This window comes from Canis aureus, chromosome 23 (genome assembly GCF_053574225.1).
Source record: "Canis aureus isolate CA01 chromosome 23, VMU_Caureus_v.1.0, whole genome shotgun sequence".
Taxonomy (NCBI): Eukaryota; Metazoa; Chordata; class Mammalia; order Carnivora; family Canidae; genus Canis; species Canis aureus.
The window spans coordinates 29,481,284-29,502,390 of record NC_135633.1 but is presented as its reverse complement, the minus strand read 5'-3'; the positions used below and the strand labels follow the sequence as shown (position 1 = coordinate 29,502,390).

The 21,107-nt window shown below is 51.6% G+C and overlaps 1 long non-coding RNA gene across 1 annotated transcript; it reads right to left on the bottom strand.

The window, feature by feature from the left end:
- Window positions 1-13,144: 13,144 nt before the first annotated feature.
- On the bottom strand, window positions 13,145-20,473 carry LOC144294929 (uncharacterized). Its single transcript, XR_013362271.1, has 4 exons — window positions 15,491-20,473; window positions 14,442-14,546; window positions 13,601-13,836; window positions 13,145-13,510 (listed from the first exon to the last, which is right to left on the bottom strand). It is a non-coding gene; the product is annotated as an uncharacterized LOC144294929 (long non-coding RNA).
- Window positions 20,474-21,107: the final 634 nt, after the last annotated feature.

The window sequence follows — 21,107 nt, the reverse complement described above, 5'->3', positions numbered from 1 at the left end:
ATGGGCAGATCTGAAGAGACATTTTCCAAAGAAGATACCCAGATGGCCTGCAGGTATGTGAAAAGCTGTTCTACATCACTGATCATGGTGTGTGTGTGTGTGTGTGGGGGGGGGATGCAAATCAAAACCACAATCCCCTACCACCTCACACCTGTCAGAAGGACCAGAATCAAAAAGACAAAAAATAACAAGTGTTGGCGAGGAGGTAGAGAAAAAGGAACTCGTGCACTGTTGGCAGGAACGTAAACCAGTGCAGCTGGTGTGGAAAACAGTATGGAGGGACCCCCGGGTGGCTCAGTGGTCTAGCGCCGCCTTCAGCCCAGGGCGTGATCCTGGAGTCCCGGGATCGAGTCCTGCATAAGACTCCCTGCTAGGAGCCTGCTTCTCCCTCTGCCTGTGTCTCTGCCTCTGTGTGTGTGTGTGTGTCTCTCATGAATAAATAAATAAAATCTTAAAAAAAAAAAAGGAAAAGAAAACAGTATGGAGAGCCTCCAAAAGAGTCAAAAATAAAAATTAAAAATAGAACTACTGTATGATCCAGCAATTTCACCTCTGGGTATTTACCCAAAGAAAACGAAAACACTAGAAAAGATAATCTGCATATTCAGGTTCCCTATAGCATGATTCACCATAGCCAAGATACAGAATCAGCCCAAGTGTGTATCAGTGGATGAATGGATAAAGAAGATGAGATCTATGTAGATATAAATCAGTGTATCTTTGTATGTATACAATGCAGTATTACTCAATCAGAAAAAAGAATGAAATCTTGTCGTGATGACAACATGGATGGACCTAGAAGGCATTATGCTAAGTGAAATAAGCCAGACAGAGAAAGACAAATACTGTATGATCTCGTTTGTATGTGGAATCTTAAAAAATAATAATAATTAGAAAAACCCAAGCTCTTAGATATAGAAAACAGATTGCTGGTTGCCAGAGATAGGCAAAGTGAGGTGTGGTAAAAATGAGGGTACTCTTTTTGTTTGTTTATTTCTTTATTTAAAAGATTCTATTTATTTATTTGAGAGAGAGAGTAGGAGTGCATGTGAGGGCGAGTGAGAGCAGGGCGTGGGGGTGGCAGAGGGAGAGGGAGAAGCAGACTCTGCTCTGAGTACCGAGCCCAGTGCGGCTTGATCCCAAGACTCGGAGATCATGACCTGAGCTGAAACCAAGAGTCAGATGCTTAACTGCTTAACCCAGCCACCCCTGAACTCTTCTCTTTTAAATAAATTGAATTTAAAAAGGAAAAGAGTATGGCAGCAGAAAACCACAGGGCTGCAGAGATGGGAGCCTTTGGGGTGGGGGGATTCATGGAGGGGAGTCCAGGAAGAAGGTAGGGGTGAGGATGCAGCTGAGTTTGCGGGGAGCTCAGGTGACCTGCTCTGAGTCATCCACAGGGGCAGGATTCTAACTGGGGCCTGTCTGCCGCCCCAGTGCTCTGGGCCGCATCTGGGAAGGGCTCCTGGATCTATTCTCAGAGTTCCCAGGGGATGGGGAGGGCCTCGTGATTCAGGTCAGCTCAGCTGTTGACACAGCTTCCTGACATCATGTTGAGGGGCAGGTTCCTGGAGGGCGTGGCCTCCCAGCCGCCACCCCCGCAGCTCCTCAACCCACAGGAGGATCAAGGGAAGTGGGGTTTGACCCATGCCCAAATTATTCATCAAACAACCCAAAGAGGCCAACAAGAGACGCCCACGTTAATAAAAATAATTCCTTAAATGTGATCAGAAGCATGGGAGCTAACTCTGCGTGTCACTCCTTCCTGTGAGGTCACTCTCACTACCCTCCTTCCACAGATGAGGAAATTGAGACTCACGGAGAGAAGTGGCTCCACCGAAGCCAGTCATGTAGAGACTGTGCCCCGAGGGACATCTGTGTGTGTTGTGTGTGTGTGGGGGGGGCAGATCTGGACATAGCAGGGAGGAAACCACAGCCTGGGGACGTTAATCCAGTCTTGGGAGGGGTGGCTGGACATAGGGTCTCTCATTGCCTTCCCCACAGGCCCTATAGCAGGAACAGTAAACTGCAGGAACATGTGCAATGATGTGGGGGTGAGACCGGTGGCCCGGGCAAAGCTCAGTGTGGAATGCAGGCTTGTAGTGCTCGGGTGAGGAAGGTGGGCTCTGCGGGGGTGAGGGGGCAGGTGTCCTGGGCAACCTGCTGGCATACTACAGGGAGACCGTGGTCCAGGAAAAGGGGGTTGTCTATTCTAGGTTCAACTAGAATACAGCAGCCCAGAGCTGAAGTGAGTTGCCTTCCTCCTGTGGCCCTGAAGCAGCCCCCATTCGGAGTCCCAAAATGTAGGCACCTGGCTTCATCACTGGCATGAGTGCTGCACTCTCCCAAGGGAACTGGTTCAAGGGCCGAGGCATATTGGAAGGGCATGTCCCGGTACCGGGGCCACCTCTGTTATAGCATCTCACCTGGCACTCGGGGATCCTCCCCCCTCCTCCCCACCCCAGGTAAGACCTGATTTACCCGAAGGCTGAGTACAGTTTGTTAATGGGCAATAGATTGATTTTTGAGCTCTGATCCCTGCTGGACGTAGCTCTCCTCTTTGACCAGCTGCCCTTCTCCTGGCCTGGCAGCAAGGCCAGACAATGGTCAGTCATTGGACCACCCCCAAGGGAGTCTGGATTTGGCCTCCGGCCTGCCAGGGTCAGAGGGGACCTTCCTGTGTGGCTCTGACTAACAAGCCCCTGGCTCTGGGAAGCATCAAAACAGAACCCGTTGCCAGGGCAACCTCCAGACCCAGCGGCCTGGGACCTGGGGCTTTGGCCACCCCGTACTGGCTGCTGGCATGAGCATTACAGTACAGCCCTCTTTGGCTCCGCCGGGCTATGCAGGAGAATAAGGCTCGGGGAGGAGATGTCTGGGCCGTTGGGGCCGGCTCAGCCTGGAGGGACCTCGCAGGGCACCTCAATGCATGGACCAGGGTGCCGGGCAGCAGCATAGGCACCTCCCCAGCTCTCCCTCACCACCCCATCCATCACACAGCCTGTACCTCTGCCTTGTCCAGAACTTCTGGCGTTCTCTCCTTCCCACTCCTCCCTGCCCTCAGCCCCAGGCCCAGCTCAGGCTCCCTGAGTCAATCTAGATCAAAACTCAGCCTTCCCTCTAGACTCTAGGCCTCCAGACCCTAAAGTGTGTCTCCATCATTCTCAGCCAGGGATGAATCTCACCATCTCCCCCACCAGGAAAAGCAAAGTTCATACAGTCTAACCAATATAAACACTTAATAATTTATTTTTTTAACACTTAATAATTTATAAATTATATACATGTGCCACCATACAAATATCATAAATAATAAAATACATACCAAAAAATAGAAACTGAAAAAAATCGAAGGGTAAATGCCTATTTATGTTTTGTTTTCTTTGTATTTAATAGCATTAAACAAAGCTTCTTGCTCTAACTATATTATTACCCAAAATTGTGATTAAGTGTGTTTTTTTTGTTGTTTATTTATTTTAAATTTTTATTTTTTTAAAGTAATTTCTACACCCAACATGGGGCTTGCACTTACAACCCCAAGATCAAGAATCGCATGCACCACCAACAGAGCCAGCTAGGTGCTCCCAGTGTATTTCATTTTTTAAAAGAATCTAGGTTTAAAGATGCGATGCACTCATTTGAGAATCTGGTACTAAACTCCACATTTTCCACTTGGATTAATGCCTGTTGTAGTTGAAAAATACACCTCGCAAGAGCAGAAGCACCACAGGGAAGAAGTGTGTTGCTGCCATGCTGACTAGATTGCAAGTGCAATTTTCAGTTCTGTGCAGAGGTTTTTGCTGAAATTTGGTTTAAATGAGATCAGTTGGTAATTGGACACTAATCAAATGAGGTTATTTTTTGATATTTTTGATAAATTCAAAACCCCCTGAAACTTTTTTTTTTTTTTAATTTTTATTTACTTTTGATAGTCACACACAGAGAGAGAGGCAGAGACACAGGCAGAGGGAGAAGCAGGCTCCATGCACCGGGAGCCTGACATGGGATTCGATCCCGGGTCTCCAGGATCGCGCCCTGGGCCAAAGGCAGGCACCAAACCGCTGCGCCACCCAGGGATCCCACCCCCTGAAACTCTTAAAAGATTTTACAACAGCTTATAAAATTCTATTTCCCTGTTTTTTTCATTTTGGTTTTTTTTTTAAGAATTTTAAAATTCATTTATTAGAGAGAGAGAGCAAGTGTGAGAGAGAGGGAGCATGAGTGGGGGGGGGAGGCAGACTCCTCATTGAGCAGGGAGCCTGATGGGATGGGACTTAAACTCAGGACCCTGGGATCATGACCCGAGATGAAGGCAGACACTTTTTTTTTTTTTAAGATTTTAGTTATTTATTTTAAAAAAAGATTTTATTTATTTATTCATGAGAAACCAGAGAGAGAGAGGCAGAGATACAGGCAGAGGGAGAATCAGGCTCCCTGCGGAGAGAGCCTGATGTGGGACTCCATCCCAGGACCTGGGGATCACACTGAGCCAAAGGCAGACACTCAACCACTAAGCCGCCCAGGTGCCCTGCCAGGCTATTTATTAAATGTTAGTAGACCTTCAGTTTTTCTTCCTTTTTTAAAAAAGGTGAAAATAAGTCTGCATGAAAGTTCTAGAACATTCTTTCTACATGAGTGGATCACCTTGTGCACCCCATTTTGGATCCCTCTGGCTGCACAGCAGGGTCCTTGGCCATGTGTTCACAGCTCCTCAGGATCTGTGTCAGTCTTTCTCACATCTTGGTTCCCATGCAAAACTAGATTCAGTGTTTCCAAGTACATCGCACATTTTTGTGTCTTTCTAGTACAAGATGTTTTGCCTGATATGCCCATTCCCAGTGGACTAGCTCAAAACTCTATCCTTTCTTCAAGAGCCAGCCCCAGGCCACCCGCCTATAGAGTCTGATTCTCCGGCCAGATTTACTTATTCAACTATTCAACAAATACTTCCTGAGCACCTACTATATGCCAGATACTGATCTAGAGGCCACAGGGCATATAGCAGTTAACCGAACAGACAAAAATCCCTCTCTCTGGGACCTGGCATTCTAGTGGGGTAGACGCTGATGTTGTAGGGTCAGTCCTTTTGCTGCTTACCCACAGGTCGTTGGCTATTTTCAAGTTTGTCTCCCCAGGAAAGCATTTGTTCCTAAGAGTAGGGAGGTCCTAGCCCAGATTAGGGGGCCGATAGATAAGGTGGGAACTGACAAATAATTCAGGGGTAACCCACACCATGACCCCAGCTGTAGACGAGGATCATGAGCCAAATCCAGGCTGAGCCCTCCAAGCACCTGAGCCCGCCACAAACACCATTCCCAAGAGCCTCACCCCTGCTCCTCTGAGAAGGAACTGGACAGCCCCCTGTGGCCGGCAGGAACCACTTCCACCTCCGAGTGTCCCTATATTTAGCACTCTGCTGTGACCTTGGAGCCCTGCGCTGCCCATGGCCGGAGGGAATTGCCCGGGCAGCTTTGATGGCCTGTTTTCCCAGGCCCTGCTCCTGCTTCCCAGACCCTCTGAATCCCTGCAGGAGGTGGGGCCCCAAGCTTGAGGCCCCCCTCCACTGGCAGGTTCCGCATCCCAAAATAGCATCAGCACTTGGCAAGGAGAGATGGCCACCTGTAGGGCTAGAGCTGCCTGGGGCGGCGGGAAGGGGGGCATCGCCTGGAAAGAAACCTCCCAGCCTGCACACTCTGAGTTCCCTGATCCTCTCTGAGCACAGTTCTTGGCCTCTAATTCCTCCACTGTGCGTTAAGGCTGACTGGACTCCAGAATAAAGCCGTGCCCCTCATCTCCCACCACTCCCCCCACCATGCCACCCCAACACTAGCCACACTGTTCACTTAGATCCTGACCGGGCACAGGGCTGCCCACCTCCCCCACCCGCACCCCAGGAATGTCTTTGTTCTCTGTTGAAATGCAGCCAGTCTGCAAAAAATCAGTTCAAATGCTACCTGACCCACAGAGGCCCTCCTCTGCCGTGGGCTCAGGGGAATCGGCTTCGGGGCAGAGCTCTCTGTCCCTGGTCCCTGGGCTTGCCTTCTCTGGAACTTCTGCTTGGTTCAAAACGCCCAGACTGATGATTGGAGGAAGGCGGTTCCAGCCTCCATTTACCGTGTGGCTTTGGGGGGTGTAATCCCTTTGTCAGGCCCTCAGTCTCCCTGCCTGTGAAATGGAGAAGTTGTAGGACATGACTTCTTGGGGCTCCCCGGAGGCCAAACCTGAGATTCACCATCTGGGGGCATAAGGTCATTTTGGAAGACAGAACACGCTCTGGCCCTCTAGCTCCTGGAGGTGCGGTCTCCTCCTTTCACCATCCTGCCCCACAGAGCCAGTCGGCACTGAGGCAGGTGCGGGCTCCCGAGGGCCGGGCTCTCTGGCTGGTGCCCCTGGGATGGGGCGCTGGGGTGGGGCTGGCTTCCAAACCTCCCAAGTGAGGAGGCCTCTGCGTCACCAGCCATCTGGTTCCGGTTTCTCCCTCTCCGCTGGGGCGTTCAGCCGGCAAGTCTTGTCAACTGGAATGAGACATCCCAACCACAGCATTTCCACGCTCTTGACTTCGACAGGGCACAGGCCCAGGAGTTCCACACGGACCACCGGGATCTCGGCAGGATGATAAGAAACCCCAGCAGAGGTGCTCTGGAGCTCGGACAGGGAGCCCGTTCTCGCTGGGCTCCGGGAGGCAGCAAAGCCTCCAGAGGATAGTCAGGTCTCTCCAGGTCGGTGAAACCCCCTGAATTCCCGGGGGGGCCCGCTCTCCTCTCAGCAGAGGTCGGAGGCAGCTTCCAGGAGCTTTGCCATCTAAACCAGACCGCATGTTCCATCAGGGCAAGGACGGTAATTATTCAACGGAAATTTATTCAGTATGTGCACCCTATGCCGAGCACTGTTCTAGGCACGGAGGTACAGCAGTGAGTAAAACCGGCACAGCCCTTGCCCTCCTGGGACTGACATTCTAGTGGAGGGAAGTGGACACGTAAACATATAATATCCCAGGAAGCCATGAGTGCTCTGAAGGCAAATGAAGTGAAGAAAGGGGACTACAGGAAGGGCTGGGAGGGGGGCTTGCTTTAAACAGGCCGGTTAAAAAGTGTCTGACTCTTGATCTCAGCTCAGGTCTTGATCTCAGGGTCAGAAGTTCAAGCCCCACGTTGGGCTCCGTGCTGAGTGTGGAGCCTACTTAAAAAGGGGCGGGAGGGAGGCACCTGGGTGGCTCAGTGGTTGAGCATCCGCCTTTGGTTCAGGTCATGATCCCGGGGTCCTGAGATCGAGTCCTGCACTGGGCTCCCCACAGGGAGCCTGCCTCTCCCTCTGCCTATGTCTCTGCCTCTCTGTGTGTGTCTCTCATGAATAAATAAATAAAATCTTTAGAAAATAAGATAAATAAATAGATAAACAGGCTGGTCTGGAATGTTGACACCCTCCCTCTGAAAGTTGACATTTGGATCAAGACCTGGAACAAGTGAGAGAGGGAGCTGTGGGGATATCTAGAGGAGGAATGTTCCAGACAAAACAATTGGTATAAAGGCTTTGAAGCAAGAGTGTGCGAGGAGTGGCGCAGGACCAGAAAGTGAGGCTGTGGCAGAGTGGGCGAGGGGGAGAGAGAAGGAAAGCATGGGAGTAACGGAGGCTGAGGGGCAAAGCAGACTGAACAGCGCCGTTTCATTTTTTCTAATTAAAAAAAATTATTTATTTTGTAGACAGAGAGAGAGAGAGAGAGGGAGAGAGAACATGTGAGCTGGAGGAGGGGCAGAGGGAGCAGGAGAGAAGCAGACTGTGCCGAGCGTGGAGCCTGAGGTGGGACTCAGTCTCACGACTCTGAGATCATGACCTGAGCCGAGATCAAGAGTTGGATGGTCAACCGACTGAGCCCCCAGGCGCCCCCAGTGTCTTTACATTTTTGTTGATTACAAGCTACAGTAAGACATAAACTTTATAATATAATCCAGTATGAACATGTACGTACAAAAATAACACCAAAGGAAACATTTCATAAGACATAGCTTTACTATATGTATGCATCTGTATATATTTTATTTTATATCATATATATTTTATTTTATCTAATCCAAAAAATAATGCTGGTTATGATCCTTCAGTTGATTTCCTGACCCACTAAAGGGTCACGGCCCACAGTTTGAGAAACAGTGGCATAGAGCCATAGAGCCCACTGCAAGGAGTGAGCTGGAAGCCATTGGACAGGTTTGTGCAGAAGAGTGACATGATCTGTTTTGCTTTTTGTTCCATTGTTTAAATTAACGTGTAATTTACATGCAGTAAAATATACCCTTTCTAGTGTACACTTCTGCAAGTTTTGGCAAATGTGTGCAATCGTGTAAACCTCTTGTTTTGCTTTTAAGGGGGTCACACATGCTGCTGAGTTGAGACAAGGCTGGAGGAGGCAAACGTGGCCACAGAGGGACTGGCTAGATAGAGGCTGTTGGAATGGCCAGGATGAGGGGTGGTGGCTCGGGCAGCTTCGATATGTGTTTCTTTTTTAAAAAAATAAAGATTTTATTTAAAAATTCATGAGAGACACAGGCAGAGAGAGAAGCAGGCTCCCTGTGGGGAGTTCAATGCAGGACTCGATCCCAGGACCCCAGAATCACAACCTGAGCCGAAGGCAGACTCTTAACCACCGAGCCACCCAGGTGGCCCTGAGTGTATTTCTGAAGGTTGAGCTTAAGGATCTGCTGACGCTTGGGATGCCAGGTGTGAGAGGCACTGAAGAGTGGCCATGAGGTCAGGAGAAGCTGGAGGGACAGAGGAGGGAAAGGATCGAGGGAGAAAATCGCAAGTTGTGGATTAGTGGAGCCAACTGTGAAGGTCAATGAGACACTCATCTGGAGCAGCTGGGGAGCCAGGGGAGGGCTCCAGCCTGCAGGTTTGAGCATTGGCATCTCTGCTGTCTGATGACCTGGAGAGCCACTGCCTACCTGAGATGGCCAAGGGAATGTGTGCGTGGAAAAAGCCCCAGGTGCTGGCCATGCTAAAGGGGTGAACGGTGATGGTCAGGCATCCCCAGCAGAGGAGGGACAATAAGCTTCCGGTGGGGTGGGCAGAGACCCAGGCCCGGTGAACAAAATGCCTCTGTATCTAAGTTGAACAAGATGAAGGCAGAAGATTAATCGCTGTAGCTCTCTTGGACTTTATTCCATAGATACTGGGGGGTGTCTATGGTGGCAGGTGTCTGAGCAGGTAGTGGCTTGAGTTGAGCTGTACTTCAGAAAGATTAATAATAATAATTATTATTATAATATATCGTAATTGTTTATTATAATTATACTGTATTGTTTATTTATCATTCGATTGAACCCTCCAGCTGATCAAGCCCTGTGCTAGTACTTTAGGCATATTGACTCATAAGCCCTCCCATGGGCCCCCTGTGGCAGGTACTACTATTGCCGACTTCCAGGGGAAGACAAGGAGAGGCTCAGGTACCCATGGAGCTGGGCCTGCAACCCAAGCAGTCTGGCTCCAGAGTAAGACTCAGCAAAGACGAAACAATCCACTCCTGAGAGCAGAGTCTGGATTCTAACTCAGAGTTTTTGGCCTATTGCCCAGGTGCTGGTGACCTTGAGAAGGTCACTGAAGAGATCTGGGCTCTGACCTCCAGCCTCTCCAGCTATGGGCAGGACTATTTGGTTTCCAGCTGCCCCGATGCTTTGCCTTTGGCTCCTTTGCCTTCTGGTGCCGGTGGCTTGGGTGTCCAGCACTACCCCTGTGCATCCCAGCCCAGTGGCCAGAGCAGCCCAAGAGGCTCCTGGGTGGGATTTGGCTGTCACAGGACTTGGGTCTTTGCTCTTTGGCTGGCTTGGCCTTCCCTGGGCTTCTGCTCCCCTGCCCAAAGCAGTTAGTTTCTTGAAGAATCTGTCACCATCTGGTCCCCATGTGCTGCCTGTGGGTCTGTCTGGGGCGCTGGAGGTTTCCATTCCAGCCCAAAGTAATTGTTACCAGAGGTGCACAAGACGGGGGGGTGGGGGGGCGTGGGGAGAAGGTGGGGGGGCATCGTCCAGAGCAGCAGGCAGGGCTTTGGTGGCTTGAAGGAGGGAGCATGAGACAGAAGCCAGGAGAAAATCAGAGACCAAAGGTGACAGGGAGAGAGACTCGGAGACAGAGCTGGGCAAGATGAGGACTAAAGCTGAAGTGACCGTGGCGGAGCAGAGTTGATGGAGCAACAGGGATATAGCCCAACAGGGAGAGAAAGGCATGGAGAGATGGAGCCTCAGAGAGGAAGGAGGAGGTGAAGGAGCCGGGCTGGGAGCACTCCCAGGCAGCCGAGCGGGAAGTTTCAGGGCAGTCAGGAGCCTCTGGCCTCTCAGAGCCTTGCCTGCCAAGAACTCCCACCCTCTGGCCACCCTCTCAGGCCCAGGGAGCCCCTGTGTCTCCTCCTCAGGAGGCATGAGGGCTGGCTAGGCAAGTCTGCAGGCCTGAGACTGGGACTAGTAGGGTAGACTTCAGCCACAAATGCCCTTGCCCCAGGCCGGCTGGTCCTAGCTCATGCCACTCACCAACCCCCACGTCCACACAGCCCCAAGAGGCACAGAAGCTACCACCGACCGGCATATCAAACACTTTCCATGGGAGAGTGAAGAGTGGCCAGAGAGCGGCTTGCCCAAGGTAACACAGCCAATCAAAGCCTGACTCATATTCTATTTTGCCTTGGTCCATCCAGGAGGGCTGGAGTGTACAAATCCTACACCCAGGGTGAGGGCAGCCTCAAGCCAGCCCTTTCCTAGGCCAGGGAAAGTCTAGTGATGGCCACTCAGGGTGAGGTCACTGATGGGATCTGTGTGTTAAGTCTTGTCCCCCACCACAGACCTCCCGGCCCAGCCTCAAGAGGTCCAGGAGATAAGAGGGGGAAGGGGGTCTGTGCTGTGTCAGTCCAGGCACAGTGCCCAAAGATGATGTATGCTGAGGCCAAGGCTGAGAAACAGAAGAGAAAGTGGCCCCACCCTGCCACCTTATATGGGGTAGGGGGGGTAGAGGGAGGAAGTTCTGGAAAGATCTAGCCTCAGGTTAAAGCAGTGTCAGCTTGATGCAGCTGGAGATCTGCAGACTCCGTGGCCTCAGGAGAGCCCAGGCTGTCCTGCAGACTTGCCTAGCCAGCCCTCATGCCCTTCTAGTGATTCTGCTTCCCTGATGGAGCCCTGAGGATGCACCATCCACGGGGACACTGTGTGCCTGTGCCGGTTTTTACTTAACATTCCTCCCCGAATATTTTTCATGTTGCAACAGGGTCTTCACTCTGGGTTACAGAATACTCTGTCTCACCAAGGCACCATGATTTACTAGGCCAATCCTTCTTGCTGAATATTTAAGTTACTTGAAATATCCACTATCATATATATATATATATATATATATGTTGAATTGTCACACACATCTCATTGCATAGTTTAAAAGCTTTTCTCAAGAGGAATGGGCAGGCATGGGGCACTCCGGCCAACTCCATGGACGCCATGCCCAATACCAGCCCAATTTTGTCTGTTTCCCTGCTCCTCTCTTTTTACCCAAGGACTTCCTCTGGCACCAAAGGACCTCGTTCAGCCCATGCAGGAGAGTGCCAGAAATCTCACACCCCCAGGGACAAACTTCAATCATGAGAGGAAGCTGGAGAGACACTCCAGCCTTCAGCTCCTTAGTTTGAAAATTCTGCTGTGTGCTCTGTACACCAGCTCGCAGGGTGCCCTGCTCATCAAACATACTTTCCGGGGCTCTCTCCCTCCCCATCTCATTTCTCCTTCCCTCCAAGTGTTTCCCAGGGTCACCTCCCAAAAGAACAACCTACACCCAAGTCCTTGACCCTAGGGCCTGCTTTGGGGAAACCCAGTTTTAAGAGGGGGGGATCTCTTTCTTTCAAAGACTCAGTGTCACAGTGAGAAAGGGGCCATATTAGCTCAAGCTTCTTCTTAAGCTCTCTTAAGTCCTCTTACCCCCAAGACCATGCTCAGATTTCACAGTGCAGTCGAAGGGAGAGGGCACAGGTTTTAGAGACAGGCAGCCCCCAACAGCAGCCCTAGTGCCATCCTTGGGCAAGTCACTTCACTGCAATGAGCCTCAGTTTTCTCATCTGAAAATGGGCCAGCTGGGCTACATGTCGGGCTTCATATAGCCCAAAGTCTAAAGGGAACTATGGTCCACTGCCTCCTTCCCACCCTGACCCCGCCCCCTTGGAACCTTCCTCCTGTGGCTGGTTGAAGGAGGCTGTGGCCAAAAGCCACATCCCTAACTCTTTCCTGTCCCTCTCACTACTACAGCGTGCTATGAACCAGGCACTGTGCCAGAGGCCATGCCGATGGTGTCATTTAGTGCCCCCACAACGCCATGAGGCAGGCACAATGACTATGCCCATTCGAAATGAGAAAGTTGAGGTGTATAGAAGAGGGGACCTGTCCCAGCCACACATCTGGTGTATGGCTCTCTCTGGCTCCTGGAGCCAAGCTCTCCAGCATCATACGGTCTGCCTCTCCCCCCTCATTATCCTCTTGAGAGGACAGAGATTCCTTGGAGCCGACTCAGGCCCTGGGGTGAGAAAGCCACATCCTTGGGGTCTGCGGGGGGAGAAAGCGACACAGGCAGATTCCCACACAGCTTGGAGGTTCTGACCAGCTGGATAGCTATAGGGTTTGAAGGGCAGGGCTTGCAGGCTCTGTTGGCCACACTTGTCCTGGGGGCACAGGTTCCTCATTTGGGTCTAAGCCTCTTGGGAGGCCACATGATGCTTGGGGAATCGAGGAGAAGTGAGTGAGGCCACCCAGAGTGGGTTCCAGAACCCACAGCCTGTCTGGAAAGCAGACATTCCTCAGTGGCTGAGGTTGAGTGGAATTCAGTGGGAATTCCAAAGGCTGCTTTTTCTGAGAGCCACTAGGAAGATGCCCTGCAAATGGCCTTTCAAGTTCTAGAGCAGTGTTACCCAATGAAATATAATGCAAGCCATACATTTAATTAAATTTCTCTAGTAACCACAGTATGAAAGTAAAAAGGAACAGGTGAAGTTAATTTTCACATATTTTAGCCTAATACGTAAAAAATTTAATAATTTCATCATGTAATTAATATTAATTAGTATTGAAATCATTAATCACATTTTCAAAAGATTCTTTATTTATTTATTATTATTTATTTATTTGAGAGAGTGCGAGGAAGCATGAGTTGGGGGAGGGGCACAGGGAGAAGCAGACTCCCTGCTGAGTAGGGAGCCTGATGTGGGGCTCCATCCCAGGATCCAGGGATCATGACCTGAGCCGAAAGCAGACACTTAACCGACTGAAACACACCCAGGTGCCCCCATTAATTATATATTTTAATTCCTTTTTTATATTGTCTTTGAAATCTGATATATACTTTATATTTACAGCACATCTGCATTCAGACAAGCCAGCACGTCAGATGCTGAACGGCTGCACGTGGCTAGCAGCTACTAAATAAGAGAGCACAGTTACAGAGGCCCAGGAGTCATCTGAGGACACTGGCTTTCCAAGTTGGAGTGAAGAAGGTGCGGACCAGGCTAGGGGCCAGAAATGACAACAGGGATTTAGGTACTGGTCATGTGTCATTTAATCCCCCCTCAACAATCCCATGAGGTAAGTATGATTACCCTTTTAGCTAGCGGAGGAAGCCAGCCCAGAGTAGTCAAGTGGCTCTCACAAGGTCACACAGCAGGATGACAGTCTAGTCCTCCCCCAGCACTGACAGGATGTTGCAGCCCAGCCCACATCAGGAGCACAGATGAGTGGAGGAGGATCCCCTGCCCCAGGATCGCTGAACTCACTGATCTCCTGGGCCACCAAGTGAGGAACAGGCACAACCAGGGAACTTCCTTCAGTCACCAACCTTCACATGGAAGTGAGAAACCAGAAAGGGGGTGGACAGCACAGTTTGTTTCTCTTTTATTTTGCCCTGTCAAAGGCTGGTAGGGATGGTGCCAGAAAGGCCCAACTAGGATGTGGCTTTTCCCCTTCCTTCCCCATTATTCTACACAGGCATGCATGTGCGTGCACACGAACACACACACACACACACACACACACAGAGTAGAGCAGGGGGTGCCATTCAGCTTGGATAGGGGACTGGCAGGCAGCTCCATTCAGCAGATGGAGAAACTGAGTCACCAGCTAAAAGCATCACACAAGATCTAAAGTCCACTGACCACCCCACCTCAGATATATAACGTCTCTGCCTTGAGCATCCACTCTGTGTCAAGGCCTAGGGGACACCCAAATGTGGTCATCTGGCCAGAGACTGCTCTCTCTCCCTCCCATCCCCCTGGGGCCTGTGCTGCTCTGCCCTGGAGCTTCTCAGAGGCAAGAGAATAAGAAGGCTCTGTCCAATGTTGCAGTTTGAGGAACATGTCTAGATCTCCCTCTCTTCCCCCATAAAGCCTCTAGCACCCCTGGGAAGTCCATGAAAACCCCAAGATCCCAGATTTCAGACCATACCTTATTATTAAGATGAGTTGCCTCCTGTACAATGTGGCCTCCAGAGGAAGGAGGCATCTGAGCCAGAATTTTTTTTACAGAGGATGATGGCAGAAGAAAAGAGGCCTGTAGAGAAACCAAGGGTAGGAGAGAGCACGTTGTGAGGACTGGTCAGCCTGGATCACTTTGCCCTTTCTGGCTTGTTCACATTGACACATATGGCATCCCACCCCATCCTCCCCTCAGCTAGCCCATCCATGGGTACCTGCTGTTCAGAGCAATGCCATTCACTTCCATTGGCTCAGCCAGGATAACCTGAGAGGCTAGCCCTGCAGGGATTTGTGCCCATTATTCAGATGAGGAGACTAAGGCCCAGAAAGGGTAAGAACTTGGTACTCCTGCCGGCTTTCCCTGGGCAGGTCACTGAAGGCCCCCCGGAAGCCTGGAAGGGGTACAGCATTTGGTCGATACAGAAGAGGAGGCAGATGTACAGATCTCAGGGCCCAAACTATGGCCTCTGCAGATGGAGCCACCAAAGGTAGCAGGTGGGTCTACCAGTGACTAGAATGGTGTTGGGTCCACCATTATGAGAAATAGCCCTCCCTGCCCCAGCTGAGAGGCAGCTGAGCCAGCAGCCCCAGCACCTGTGGAAGGAACACCTCTCTCTCTCAGGGTTGGATGGGTGAAGGGGAAGAGGGGTGCAAATCTAGTTGGCTTCCGGGCTTCTGGTTTGAGCAGCTGAATGTGGATGGTGATCCCGTTTGCTGGGATGCGCCCCCGGGGTGGAGCACGTGGAGGCAAAGGCTGAATTCAGGTTGGGCAGCATGAGTCCCAAGGGAGGTGCCCCAAGGGGAGCAGGAACTGGGGAGGGTCTGGGAGGTGTGTCTCAGTAGGAGATGCAGCCCGGGGGGGTGCAGTGGTACCCAGACCATCACCTCTGGGTTACCCTTCCCAACCATCCTGTTCAAAACCCCATCCCCTCCACACTTCCTGTGCCCCTTCCCTGCCCTATGTCCCCCGTGGCAGTGAGACTATGTAACATACTATTTATTGACCTGGATTTCACTTACTTTGCATATTGTCTGTTGCCTTTTGTGGAGGTGGGGGCTGTGTCTGTTGCTTGTTTTTCTGCTGGGCCCCTGTGCACAGCACACTGTCTGCCTCAAGGTGTATGGATGGATGAACACCTGGAGAGCTGAGGGCACAGGGTTAGGGTGGGGGGTGGGGGGCTCAGATAGGGGCGGAGATCCACATTTAAGAAGTGGCAGAGAAATAAGCACCCAAGAGGGTCACTGTGCGCAGGTAACCTTGGGGAAGTCACTTCATAATCTTGGTTTTGCTCATTTGTGAAAAGAAGATAATTGGTTCTGAGGGCTGCTGTAACAAAGTAGCACAAACTGAGTGGCTTAAAGGAAGAAATGTATTGTTTCAGTCTTGAAGGCTGGAAGTCCAAGATCAAGCCGTCGCAGGGGCTGTTTCTTTCTGAGAGCTGCGGGGAGAACCCGTTCCCCGCCTCTCCCTGGGCTTGTGGTGGTTGGCAGGCATCTTCGGTGTTCCTTGGCTTTAGATGTATCTCTCCAGTCTCTGCCCCCCATTCTCACATGGCATTTGCCCTGTACCGGTCTATTTCCTTTTATAGAGAGATGCCAGTCATGCTGGGTTAAGGCACACCCAATGACCCCATCTACCTTGACTACCTCTGTGAAGACCCTATCTCCAAACAAGGTCGCACTCTGAGGGATTAGGAATTAGGACTTCGTATAAATTTGGGGGGACAAAATTCAACCTATAACATGAGATCATATAAAACCTGTTGCAGGGGAGGTTTGAGGATCAATGCAAATTACTGTCCAAACTGGGCCCCCTGCCATGACCACGAGGACCACATTATGGCCAACCAAGACGGACCGGACTACACATCATGGAATGTGGTAAGGAGCTTTCATAAAATGCTGATGCCCAGGCCCCACCCAGAGATTCCGGTTTCATTGGTCTGGGGTGGGGACTTTTTCTAAGCTCCCAGGTGGTTCTGCTGTGCCCACGTACTACATCTGTGGATACCTGGACTCAGTTGGCTCATTGGCAAACCCATGCTTGGTTGGCAGAGCTGCCCAGAGCCCTCCCCACATCCAAGTGGCTGTGGGCGCAGATAAGAGAACAAAGAGGCTGTGTCCTCAGCTCCGCACCCCAGGGTGGAGCCTGTGTACCTGGGCGCTCCCTAAGCAGGAGGCTGTCCCTAGGCTGGTGCTGCAGGTAAATGGGGATTGCGGAGCTACCACTTTCCTGAGAAACACAGCCAAGAAGTCCTTGTCTGATGGTCTGTGCCAGGGAAGGGGATGCAGCCTTCTGGTCCTGTGGTTTTAAGGTGAAATTTTGAGGACATCAGAGAATAGGATGGTAGAAAGGGAAGGAGGGGAATGTAGGTACCCACAAAGGGAGAAAGTTTCTTTGATGCAATAGAGGGTGCTGTGGTGGCCTCTGGTGCCCCATGTGTGAGCATTCAACTCCTGACTATGGCACCTGCTAGCAGCGTGATCTTCCGCAAATGGATGAGGTTTCCAAGCCTCAGCATCTGCATCTGTAAAATGGGAATTTTAGATTTAATACCTAAATGATATGCACGTGTGAGTTGTGTGGTGGTGGTGGTGGTGGTGGTGGTGGTGGTATTTTGAGAAGAAACATCAGAAGTGACCAAAAACAGTCCTTCACCTCAGTTTTGGTCCTGCCTTCTATCCATGAGTCGAGTCAATCTCTCCACTCAATACCCCACCCCCACCTGCACAGGGGGCAGGGTTTGGGGTCACACTTCCACCCCGCAAAGGGCAGGCCACTTGAAGTTTCACACCTGTCTTCTACCCACAAGACCAAGGATCTGGAGGGAGGGGCTTGCATCTTGCTCTTCTGTGTCCCTAGACCCAAAGTTTATGTTCAACCAACAGTAGATCCCTTCTAAGAACCACAGTTCAGCGCAGATAAGCATCTCTACGGGTTCTCAAGAAGTACCACACAGAACTGAGCAGCCCCGTTTATGGGAGGTCTGCAACGCAGCACCTGAAAAATGCTTTGTTCCAACAGGTGCCAGGAAGGGTTTGGCTGAGGGACAGACGGACACACACATGCAACATTTCCTTGTGGGGTTCACCGCACCTGTGTGGTGTTTGCATGAGCCCGAATGTTTTCTGAGCAGCAATGCTCCGTTCTTTATGAGCACCCCCTTGTTTGCTCCTCACACAGACCCGAAGGGTGGCTGCATTATGCACACCTGCCTTGCAGATGAGTAGATAGAGCTTGAGGGAGCACTTGCTGCAGCCCGTCCACACCGCAGGCCTCGCACCACTTTGCCCCTCCTCAGGTTAGAGGATACCGAGAATATCATCTCGTCCCTGCAAGTCTGGCACCTCCCGCTGGACTGGGAGCCCCTGGAGGGCAGGCACAAGGTCCCTTATAGCCAGTCCGGCCTGGGGCCTAGCACAGATGAGGGTTCACCAAACATGTGAGTGAATGAATGAGTGAATGTGTGAATGAGAGAGAGCCAGGACCTCCATCCCTGAGGGTCTTGCAGCCTAGCACTGGTTCCCCTTCCACATGCACAAGTAACTGCTCATTGGTCTCCCAGCCCTGGCAGGAGTCAGATGAGGACTGAGGTTGAGGACTAAGGGAACGGAACAGGCTTTGGGCACCACGTGCAAGAGTGCCCCCTGGTGCACCTGCTCTTTGTACAAGCAGAGGCCCAGGGGAGGCCGACTTGGCCAAAGCCACACAGCTAGTGGGCAGCAGGGTGGCTTTAGGATCCAGGTCTCCTAGCTGCCCACCAGTGGGTCTCCTCCATGCAGTGTCAGGCCCGTGCCACAGGACCATTATCATTACATGCAGTCTTGCCCTTTAGCGAGTGTCCTTGAGGGGCTGACTTGTGCTGATGGTGGGAACAAAACCAGCCACTCCTGGGTGCACCCCACTAGGCCCAGGAAGCTCGGCCGCATCCATCTGCTTCAGCCCCACAACAAGCCCTGCGGCAGGGCACTCCTTGGTGTGTAAATAAGCACTCAGAGGCCCAGGGCCAGGGCACTCACTTGCCTAAGGGCACTCAGGCTGCAGAAACTGCCACGAGTTTGGCATGATGACAAGGTTCTGGAGATGGATGGTGGTGCTGGTTGCACGACACCGAACTGTACGCTCAAAAAGGATTAAAATGGCAAATTTTATATTATTTCTTTTACTGAAATTTGAAAAACGATGGCCAAGGGTGGGATTCACATTTGGGACAGTGAGTCACCACACTTGATAGTCGATATTCTTTCCCTTCTGCACTGTGGGGAAGTTTCACCCATTCAGGGCATTCTGGAATCCCAGGCCACCCTCTGCCCCTTCCTTCTTTAGCAAATACTTGCCTGGTTCCTGTTCCATGCGGGGCCCTGGATGAGGCGTTATGGCCCCAGCCCTCCATGTGCTCAGCACAGAAGCTACTGTAGAACCTGGACCACACAGCTGGGCTCCTGCAGGACTCCAGACTGTCCTGAAAACAGTGGATGAAGAAGATCAAGGACAGAGAAGTTGTTTAATGCCACAGGTCACAATCATGGAGGGGAGGACCAGCTCATGACCCCAAAGCTCAACTGTGAGAAAGGAGGGGAGAGCCAGAAAGCCCCTAACCTCAGTGTAAGATCGGGGCAGGAGTGCAAGGCTCTCATGAATCTGAATTTGAGCCCAGCTCTGCACTTACCTGTGGCAGGTCACTTCCTGTACAAGCCTCGGTTTCCTCGGGGTGAGATGTGCTCCACCTTAGGCTTGTGAGGATTTTAGTCATGTACATCAATCGCCCAACTCAAAACTGAATCTCTCCCAACCCCCCACCCTTTGCCCTAATCCTCTTGAACAGCTGCCCGTCCACCTTCCCACCTTGGCCTCATCTTAGCTTCAAGACCTCCCTTAGAAGAAGACAGGAGGACTTTGAGCAGCTCTGGCCCCAACCCCATGCTTCAGGGCAGTCCCTGGCCCCAGCTTCAGCCCCTCATCTGTGCCAGGGGGCCTTCCCTGTAGACATTTATTTCCTCTTCTACTGAAGTGGGGATTATTAACACCCATTCTTCAGAAAAGGAAGAGCTCAGAGAGTGACCTTGCTGGTGTGTCAGGGCTGCTGGACTCTCAAATCATGACCTGCCACTTCACCACCTGTCTGGGTCATCATGTGTCGTGAATCCCAGCCCTGACGCTCACTGCCCTCCATCCTTCTACACACTTCATTCTGGGAGCTAGACTGAGACCTGCAACTCAGCCTGCTGTCTGGGCTGTTGCCTCCCATCCTATTATGGGAGCCCACAGCCCTCCCATCCTATTATGGTGGGGATATCCCCACTATACCCCTGCAGATGCCCCAGCTCACCTGGACAACACCAGCAACTGACTGGAGGCTACTGGCTCCTCTGTTCCCTGCTCTCGTGAGTGAGCCTCAAAATGGGAGGGACCTTATCTGTTTTTGTCATGCTGTATCCCCAATGCATGGCATATATTCTGGGCTCTGTAAAGACTTGGATAAATAAAGAATAAGTGACCCAGTGAAATAAGTTAAGTCAACACTGCATGTACAGGACTGTGCCACCCCCAGAGCCAGAGCCAGGATGCTGTTCCAGAGGAGTGACCAGGACAAGGTTTGCACCTGGGGTTCACATGTGGGGAGGAAAGTCGAGGCTTGGAGTAGGTTTAGGAAGGGGGCAGGAGGCAGAGGGTTCTAGAAACCACCATCAGGGAAGATGGTCAGAAGAAGAGGGGTGGTACAGTGTTATCCTGGAGAAGTTCCAGAAGAATGGCTGACTCATTCATGCATTCATTTGTCTATTAAACAAGCTTTCTTGAGTCTTCCCACGTCCCACTCTGCTGGACATGGGGGCACAGAGATGAATCCAACCTGCCCCTGGAGAACTCCCAGTGAGTGGGGGACAGCTGGGCCAGACAAAAGCCCTTCCCACACTGTCGTGAACAGAGTCTGGACCAAGGCTGGGAAGCCCAGACCAAGGTGTCTGGCTGGGGGCCAGAAGGATTGGGCAGGGTGCACAGTAATGCCCTTAATTCTGATTAGCAGCTGGGTGTATGGTGACAGCTCCAGGGGGGGGGGGGGAGGGCGGGGGCACATGAGGAACATCCAGAAGACCCAGGTGATACAAGAGAAGACCTGTGTGGGACACGTAGCGGTCTGAGGTGCTGGTCAGACATCCAGGGAGACTTTCCAGAGAAATAGGAAGCAGATAGATGGGTCAGGTGATCCACAGAGGGCTCCAGGCTGGGGAAAGGACCTTGGATACCCTCAGGGTAAAGGTGGCTCTGGTGCCACCAAGGAGCTGAGCGGACCACGCACGTGCGGGAGAAGAGTTGAGGAAGCCCCTCCCCCAGGGGAGCCCAGGCCACTTCCTCCCTCTGCTTGGAGCCCCGTGGTGGATAACTGCCGGCCTCAAGCCTTGAGGCAGCGGGGCCTTCCTGCTCAGCAGTAGAACCTACGAAGGAAATAACTTTATTAGCTCGTGGATGAAAAACAGGAAATGTATGCTGTGACTCGGGCACCGGCCGAGTTTCACTCACATCTTGTTTCTAGGAAACAGTTATGTGGCCTCAGACTAGGTTGGGGTTTTCTCAGCCAAGTCTTTCTGGAAACGCCATGCTTTTCTCAGGAAAACCATGTCCGTAGGCTCCCCAGAC